Source organism: Podarcis vaucheri (genome assembly GCF_965113315.1).
Source record: "Podarcis vaucheri genome assembly, chromosome: 10".
In the NCBI taxonomy this organism is placed as follows: domain Eukaryota; kingdom Metazoa; phylum Chordata; class Lepidosauria; order Squamata; family Lacertidae; genus Podarcis; species Podarcis vaucheri.
The window spans coordinates 48,246,178-48,256,094 of record NC_138748.1 but is presented as its reverse complement, the minus strand read 5'-3'; positions in this window follow the sequence as shown (position 1 = coordinate 48,256,094).

Below are 9,917 nucleotides of genomic sequence, written 5' to 3'. Positions count from 1 at the left end.
GCTTTCCACTAGCCATTCAGATGTTTTCCAGCAAATGCATGTTGTCTGTTTTTCCAGATCAGGTTATCAAACATTTCTGTTTGTTTTCTCTTGATAGCTATTTAATCAACCTGATCTACCCCACCAGTCCAAGAGAGAGAAAATGAGAGGGGAAAAGCAGTGCCTTCAGCATAATCCAAAAACCCATTACGTTACTATACACTTTTTCACCACCGTCCATCACATCATCAGTGAAATATTTTTTTAAAAGAAATATTAATAAATTTAGCTTCAGAGCAGCCCTATGAAATTAATTATTTTCATATATTCTTTTCTAAAAAGAAAAAATATAACTCTTAAGGCACAGTAACTGGTGCAGAATCACACAAAGGACCTTAAAGTCAGAGGTAAGAAACTGCATGTTATGAAACCGTAATGATGGTTTACTCTCAGGGCCACCCGTCCGCTGATGAATGACAGTTCTGCTCTATAGGAGCTCCACTGGCAGAACCCATCTCTGCTTGCATATATTAATTTCAGAAAAGGCACCGAAGGAAATGCAAAGAAACGTCTGAGTTCTAACGAATGCAAAATTCCTAATATGAACTGAACCAGTACTCCCTCTTCCATACATATTTGCAGTGGGTTAAGAAATAATTAATGCACAGAATATCTTGTTGGAAATTTGTTTTGCCTTTTGCATGTGTCTTACACAGATACATGATGGGAAACAGCTACACCATCTCAAGCTCTATGGCTTGTTGTGAGATAGGAAAGGCCTTGTTCCTTTTTCGGGGGACAAGGGCTTGAAACAAGGCTCCCATCCAGCAAGATATAACTATAGTTTGCATTATCGTCATGTCAATGAAATGATAAACAAAAATAAAAATGTCAATGAAATGATAAACAAAAATAAAAATAGATTTGTACATAGCAATTCGAGATTTGAATTGGAATTGCTAAATAATAAATTTAAAATACTATCCAAAATGTATAGATTACTATTGGAATGACATTTAAAAGATGAAGTTAAATCAGTTATGATACATTGGGTTACAGACATAAGCCACAATATACCAATAGACGACTGGGGGAGATTATGGAAAGAGGGAATAAACTTTACTGCCTGCAGTGCGCTAAAAGAAAATATAATGAAAATGATGTATAGATGGTATATAACACCAGTAAAACTAGCCAAAATGTATAAAACAAATAATAAATGTTGGAAATGTAAATAAAAAGAAGGCACGTTTTACCATATGTGGTGGGAATGTAAGAAAGTAAAAGACTTCTTGGAAATGATTTAGAATGAAATTTTAAAAAATGTTGAAATATACTTTTCAAAAAAACCCAGAAGCTCTTTTACTTGGTATGGTATGTTCAGAAATCCATAACAATGATAAAAACATGTTTTTATATGTGACCACTGCAGCAAGAATATTATTAGCCCAACGTTGGAAAGAAGATGAAATATCAACAAAAGAAGAGTGGCAAACAAAACTGATGGATTATGCTGAGCTGGTGAGACTAACAGAGAAAATCTGAAACCAGCAGGACCAGATTTTCCTAAAGGACTGGAAGAAATTTATGTTGTACGGTATTTAAAAGACAATTGTAATTATTTAACATTGCTTGTGGGGTTACAAGAAGTTTTGTAAGGAGGACTTTATAAATTATTGTGGAAAGGATTAAAAATAGATGATGTAAAAGTGGATTTAAAGCAATAAGTATAGTAATAAAATGCAAAAATAGAGAGGAATTTAGAAAACCATTATAAGGGGATTCTTAGGCTGTGATAGCCAAATATTTGTTATGATTTTATTAAGTTTTCATGCAAAAAAACAATAAAAATCTATAGATATAGATATACATATAGATAGATATAACTATAGCTTCTTTTGACTGCTCCTCCCCCAATATACTGTTCTAAAACATGTGGCAAAAAATATCATCTCTCTCTTGAATATGTAAGGTAAAGGTAAAGGGACCCCTGACCATTAGGTCCAGTCGTGACCGACTCTGGGGTTGCGGTGCTCATCTCACTTTATTGGCCGAGGGAACCGGCGTACAGCTTCTGGGTCATGTGGCCAGCATGACTAAGCCGCTTCTAGCAAACCAGAGCAGCGCACGGAAACGCCGTTTACCTTCCCGCCAGAACGGTACCTATTTATCTACTTGCACTTTGACGTGCTTTTGAACTGCTAGGTTGGCAGAAGCAGGGACTGAGCAACAGGAGCTCACCCCGTCACGGGGATTTGAACCACCAACCTTCTGATCGGCAAGTCCTAGGCTCTGTGGTTTAACCCACAGTGCCACCTGCGTCCCCTTGAATATGTAGTTGGCTCTAATTCATGGCTCATAGACAAGTCCCATTGGGGGATGGGGAATCTGTGGGCATCTGGATGTTGTTAGTTTCCAACACTATATTATTACTTTTAAAACTTTGGACATAGTTGTTGATTCTGTTATGTATTAAAAAAATAAAAAAAGACCCACTGACCCTCACTGAGAAAATGATGAAGCCAGATCCCATTGGCTGTACATCGGCCATTTTTCTCACTGCACAAAGTCTGATTTCACATTATGAGTTCAGAAAGAAGAGGCAGCAGGCATAGGTGTTTATGTGGGGAATAGCACAGAAACAGCATTAGCCGTAGCACTAGGAAATGTGGCACCACTTAGGACTGAATATAATTAAGCATTCCATGTGCCCCCAGGAGAAGTAGTAACATAACTGAAAATCAAAAGTGGTGAATATTTAGTGCAAAATTAGAGCAATAATAAGGCGTAATATGAAACAGTGGCCAACAACAGTTATAAAAGCCTATTCCAGCAAAATACAGCAGCACCAAATACCAAAACCTTCTTCAGCAACATTACAACAGCAGGTACAGTCAACAAAATATCTCCCATCAGTCTACCCAAAAGCCTGGGAGATATGGCTAAATATAACATCATTAGTATTTCAGAAGTCCCCATTGTTGTCGTTTAGTCGTGTCCGACTCTTCGTGACTCCATGGACCAAAGCACGCCAAGCACTTCTGTCTTCCACTGCCTCCCGCAGTTTGGTCAAACTCATGCTGGTAGCTTCAAGAACACTATCCAACCATCTCGTCCTCTGTCGTTCCCTTCATCTTGTGCCCTCCATCTTTCCCAGCACCAGGGTCTTTTCCAAGGAGTCTTCTCTTCTCATGAGGTGGCCAAAGTATTGGAGCCTCAGCTTCACGATCTGTCCTTCCAGTGAGCATTCAGGGCTGATTTCCTTCAGAATGGATACGTTTGATCTTCTTGCTGTCCAAGGGACTCTCAAGAGTCTCCTCCAGCACCATAATTCAAAAGCATCAAATCTTCAGCGATCAGCCTTCTTTATGGTCCAGCTTTCACTTTCATACATCACTACTGGGAAAACCATAGCTTTTGCTATACGGACCTTTGTTGGCAAGGTGATGTCTCTACTTTTTAAGATGCTGTCTAGGTTTGTCATTGCTTTTCTCCCAAGAAGCAGGCGTCTTTTAATTTCGTGGCTGCTGTCACCATCTGCAGTGATCATGGAGCCCAAGAAAGTAAAATCTCTCACTGCCTCCATTCCTTCCCCTTCTATTTCCCAGGAGGTGATGAGACCAGTGGCCAAGATCTTCGCTTTTTTGATGTTGAGTTTCAGACCATATTTTGCGCTCTCCTCTTTCACCCTCAATAAAAGGTTCTTTAATTCCTCCTCACTTTTTGCCATCAAGGTTGTGTCATCTGCATATCTGAGGCTGTTGATATTTCTTCCAGCAATCTTAATTCCGGCTAGGGCTTCATCCAGCCCAGCCTTTCGCATGATGAATTCTGCATATAAGTTAAATAAGCAGGGAGACAATATACAGCCTTGTCATACTCCTTTCCCAATTTGAACCAATCAGTTGTTCCACATCCAGTTCTAACTGTAGCTTCCTGTCCCACATAGAGATTTCTCAGGAGACAGATGAGGTGATCAGGCACTCCCATTTCTTTAAGAATTTGCCATAGTTTGTGTGGTCGACACAGTCAAAGGCTTTTGCATAGTCAATGAAGCATAGTCAATGAAGTTCATAGCCAATGAACTCCCCATTACACAACTACATAGATGCATCTCTGTTTGTTCACATTTGCCTGTTAAACACATTTTTGCACATTTCTCCTACTAACTCACACTTTTGACTATGGACTCCAAACAAAAGCTTACTCCCCTCTCCCAAATGCGGCTGCAATTTTCTTTAAGCTTTCCTAGTGCTCAAATCCAGCAATTTTTTTGAGGTTTCACCTCTCCTTTTTTTAGTTTCATGTTCCTTTGGCACCAAGTCCCCCTTTTCTGGCTTGATCAATATGGGTTCCATTCGGAATGCACATAGATCAGTTACCTGGGCTTTGCTAACAACATAAAACAGTTTCCAGCAAGCAAAACTCAGCATTTATCTTGCTTTATTCTGATGCTGGATGATCTGAATAACACAAATGGTGCATTGAAAATTGCTCAGAGTAGAATTTATCTGCCAGCGCTGTATCTGGGCTGTTGTCTAGTAACCCACTGCCTTTGGCAGCACAGCGTCTTGCATTGGTGATTTTCTTGTCAGGTGGAACTGTCTGAGATTGATTATAAGGCTGGTCAGGTTCCTCCCTTTCCCCAACCTTGAAAATGCTTGTCTGCCTGTGGAAGCCCCATTCCGTGTGTTGGACAGCTCTGGATTGACGGGCTTGGCAGAAGGTGTAATTTGTAACTCCGAGGGAGGCTGACAGGGATAACTAAGCAGTCTGAGGTTTCAACTTTTGGAATGATGTTAAAGGCAAATTTGTTCTTTCTTTTCAACTGGTATAACTATGTGTTTGGGACATGCAGAACCAGGTGCAAGCACCAGCTAGCTGAATGGGAAGAAGCAGAAATAGATAAAGCAGAACATTGATCTAAATGACTAGGTGGCAAGCCAGTGAAGAGGTAAATGGTGATGTTGGAGGGGGAAAATAGTAGAAATTATTACTGTTAACCAATGATGTAGCCTATTCAGGCCTGTTTTCATGATCATTTACCTCTAGAGTATGGGACTGTCAATGTGTGGTCCTCCAAATGCTTTTGCTGGACTACAACTACCTACGGGACCGCCTCTCCTGATATGTCCCACAGAGGAACTTACGGTCTTCAAATAAAAACATCTTGAAGGTCCCAGGCCACAGAGAGGTTGGGCTGGCCTCAACTCCTCAACTAGAGCCACCAGGGCTTTTTCGGCTGTGGCTCCGATCTGGTGGAACGCTCTGTCACAAGAGACTAGGGCCCTGCGGGACTTGACATCTTTCCGCAGGGCCTGCAAGACAGAGCTGTTCTTTGGTCAGGGCACAGCCTGACTCCCTCCTTTGGCAATCTACACAGAATCTCTAGCCCAATGGTTGCCATCAATTTGATTTGAATTAATTTTATAATGAATGATTTTAGAATGTTGTACTATTTTATTTATTTTTTATTGTTGTTAGCCGCCCTGAGCCCAGCTTCGGCTGGGGAGGGCGGGATATAAATAAAATTTATTATTATTATTATTATTATTATTATTATTATTATTATTATTATTATCATTCCTGACCATTAGCCATGCTGTCTGGAGATGATTGGCTTTGTAGTGGAAGAGCCACCACAGAACAAAGGGTGTTGGACTATCAGCCCCAGCAAGCATGGATCATGGTAGTTCAACAACACCTGAAAGACCATTAGAAGGTCTAGGGTAGGGGCGGGAATGTGTGGGCTTACAGATGGTATTGGACTACAGCTCCCACCAGCTAGTGTGCCCAATGATATGATCTGAGCTGTAATCCAATGTTTACGGGCCTTTTTTCAGGGGGAACTCACAAGAACTAAGCTCCAGCCCCTCTCAGGTGGGCACCATCTAAGAGAATAAGGGAGGCATTAATGGTGAGTTCCGAAACCTCTTTTTTCTAGAAAAATGGCAGACTAACCTGATCTCGTTTTTTGACAGAATTACAAGCCTGGTAGATGAAGGGAACGCAGTAGATGTAGCCTACCTTGATTTCAGCAAGGCATTTGACAAGGTGCCCCATGATATTCTTGTAAAGAAACTGGTAAAATGTGGTCTTGACTATGCTACCACTCAGTGGATTTGTAACTGGCTGACTGACCGAACCCAAAGAGTGCTCATCAATGGTACCTCTTCATCCTGGAGAAGAGTGACTAGTGGGGTGCCACAGGGTTCTTTCTTGGGCCCGGTCTTATTCAACATCTTTATCAACGACTTGGATGATGGACTCAAGGGCATCCTGATCAAATTTGCAGATGACACCAAACTGGGAGGGGAGGCTAACACCCCAGAGGACAGGATCACACTTCAAAACGACCTTGACAGATTAGAGAACTGGGCCAAAACAAACAAGATGAATTTTAACAGGGAGAAATGTAAAGTATTGCACTTGGGCAAAAAAAATGAGAGGCACAAATACAAGATGGGTGACACCTGGCTTGAGAGCAGTACATGTGAAAAGGATCTAGGAGTCTTGGTTGACCACAAACTTGACATGAGCCAACAGTGTGACGCGGCAGCTAAAAAAGCCAATGCAATTCTGGGCTGCATCAATAGGAGTATAGCATCTAGATCAAGGGAAGTAATAGTGCCACTGTATTCTGCTCTGGTCAGACCTCACCTGGAGTACTGTATCCAGTTCTGGGCACCACAGTTCAAGAAGCACACTGACAAACTGGAACGTGTCCAGAGGAGGGCAGCCAAAATGGTCAAAGGCCTGGAAACGATGCCTTATGAGGAACGGCTAAGGGAGCTAGGCATGTTTAGCCTGGAGAAGAGGAGGTTAAGGGGTGATATGATAGCCATGTTCAAATATATAAAAGGATGTCACATAGAGGAGGGAGAAAGGTTGTTTTCTGCTGCTCCAGAGAAGCAGACACAGAGCAATGGATCCAAACTACAAGAAAGAAGATTCCACCTAAACATTAGGAAGAACTTCCTGACAGTAAGAGCTGTTCGACAGTGGAATTTGCTGCCAAGGAGTGTGGTGGAGTCTCCTACTTTGGAGGTCTTTAAGCAGAGGCTTGACAACCATATGTCAGGAGTGCTCTGATGGTGTTTCCTGCTTGGCAGGGGGTTGGACTCGATGGCCCTTGTGGTCTCTTCCAACTCTACGATTCTATGATTCTATGATTCTATGGCCCTGTGCCTGGAGGGTATCTTGCTGACTGCCCTTGCCTTCCCATTGTGACAGCCTTCAACTGGATTCTAGCAGGTGAACAGGCTGTGACCTACACTTGCTAAATTAATGACTAACTACTTCCTGTTATACACACAAACTCTTGCCTACATAGAAATCACATAGTGCAGAGTTGACTTCTGTATGGCTTCCCAAAATCATTGTTAAGCTTATTATTTATCATAATTTTGTAGACAGAAAAACAATGTTTGAAGTAATCCAGAGATTCAGGGATTTTTCTACACCTGTGCTGAGGATGACCAAGGTGTTGGTGCTGAGTGTTGGGCCACCTGTGTCTCTGGAAATGTCTAGGTGTATAATTATGCTAGATTCCAAATACAACTGCAAAAGTTCTCCATGTTATTTGATGCGATCCCATCCAAAAGAAGTAGTTTATCTGAAGCAGTCCTTCCTCTGCTAAAGGAGCATTCTGTTCAATACAGAAGAGCTTTTGAAGGATAAAGAGGACTCAAGGTGAAGAGAGGATCAGCTTTGTAGGGACTATGGTGCATCTGGAAGGCAAGGTACAAAGACTCCTCCTCCTCAAAGGCCATTTGGTGCCCCCTGAGGCTCTTCTAACCTCAAACATATAAGCAGTCATTGAGCATGACTCTAAGCTCCATGGGGACTCCAGTGGGGTCATAAGCCCCACAGGCCAACTGAGTTGGGGAATGCTTTGTGCATTCACTGGGGGCTCTTAATTTTCAGGACAGCAGACCAAGCTGCAGTGGAGGTGTCAATGCACACCTAACCACAAAAGATAACCAGCTTGCTCCATATGTGCACCATGCACACTGGAGATAACCAGCAATTCCATAGCTCCATATGTGCACCATGCACACTGGAGCTCCAGTATTTTGTCATCTAAAGCCTTTTAAAATTAAAAGCCCATCTTTTACAATGGCGAGAGCTATAAGAAACTGGAACTTAAAAAAAAAGAAAGCTGGGATTCTTGAGTATCTGATGGAGAAACCGGAGCCTCTGGTGGAAGCTAAATCCCTACACTTTTTCTGTGCAATCACAGCCGTGTAGCTCTGTGGCAAGCCATCTAATGGCCTTTTTTTTCACTTTTAAGCAATATCTGTACTACGATTCAGTCAGTAAGCACTTTTTTGATGGGTTATGGTGTTTTCTTCATAGTGCTGACCACTGTTAAGTAAGTAGATTCCAAGCCCCCAGGTTGTATAGAAACTGCTTTTGAGCGCACAATGCCCGCTGCGTTTTCTCCTTGTAGTGTCCAGAAACCTTTTTGAAGTTTACTTTCCTTTTAAAGTGCTGCCAAGTCTGCCGCAGCTAAGTGGGACACCAGCCAGGGCAATGCTAATGAGGCAAATTGACATTTAGCAAAGGATTTGTTGTTGCTGTCAGCCTGCTGTATCCATACAATGGAAACAACGCATGAGTCATCATTACCCATAACTGCATTGTATCACATTTCAGATCAATATTCAAGACATTAAAAGGCCAATAATGTTACAACAAATGAGCCGGAGAGAGAACTGAAATGCCACGGTTAGCCTGCTTCCCCCCCCCCCGCCCTCCTGTCCCCTCCTCTCCATCAGTAAGTGGCTGCTTATTCAAATGCTAAATTGTTTTGCATGCTTCAGGAAAAAATGGGCCTGATCAGGAGATGTGTTTTTATTTTTTTTATTTTAGCACTGACGCCCACCCTTCATCACAAATTCACAGGGTGGGGCTGTAGGGCTTACAGCGTAATCCAAGACACACAGTTAAGTAACACCGGAAATATATAGCACAACCCAACATGTTAAAATCAACATTTCATTCATTCTTTGGGCTGGTAGCTCATTGAGAGTGGGAGGTCAGAAGGCAGGGAGACCGACAGCAGGGGGACCCAGAGTCAACGACGGGCAAAGGCAAGTCATTCATTTTCTGTCTCCATTCTCTTCCCTGCTGAGTTCTGCAAGCCTCAATGCTGAGGAGGGAGCAGAGAAGCAGTGGATCATAGAATCATAGAGTTGGAATAGACCACAAGGGCCATCGAGTCCAACCCCCTGCCAAGCAGGAAACACCATCAGAGCACTCCTGACATATGGTTGTCAAGCCTCTGCTTAAAGACCTCCAAAGTAGGAGACTCCACCACACTCCTTGGCAGCAAATTCCACTGTCGAACAGCTCTTACTGTCAGGAAGTTCTTCCTAATGTTTAGGTGGAATCTTCTTTCTTGTAGTTTGGATCCATTGCTCTGTGTCTGCTTCTCTGGAGCAGCAGAAAACAACCTTTCTCCCTCCTCTATGTGACATCCTTTTATATATTTGAACATGGCTATCATATCACCCCTTAACCTCCTCTTCTCCAGGCTAAACATGCCTAGCTCCCTTAGCCGTTCCTCATAAGGCATCGTTTCCAGGCCTTTGACCATTTTGGTTGCCCTCCTCTGGACACGTTCCAGTTTGTCAGTGTGCTTCTTGAACTGTGGTGCCCAGAACTGGATACAGTACTCCAGGTGAGGTCTGACCAGAGCAGAATACAGTGGCACTATTACTTCCCTTGATCTAGATGCTATACTCCTATTGATGCAGCCCAGAATTGCATTGGCTTTTTTAGCTGCCGCGTCACACTGTTGGCTCATGTCAAGTTTGTGGTCAACCAAGACTCCTAAATCCTTTTCACATGTACTGCTCTCAAGCCAGGTGTCACCTATCTTGTATTTGTGCCTCTCATTTTTTTTGCCCAAGTGCAATACTTTACATTTTTCC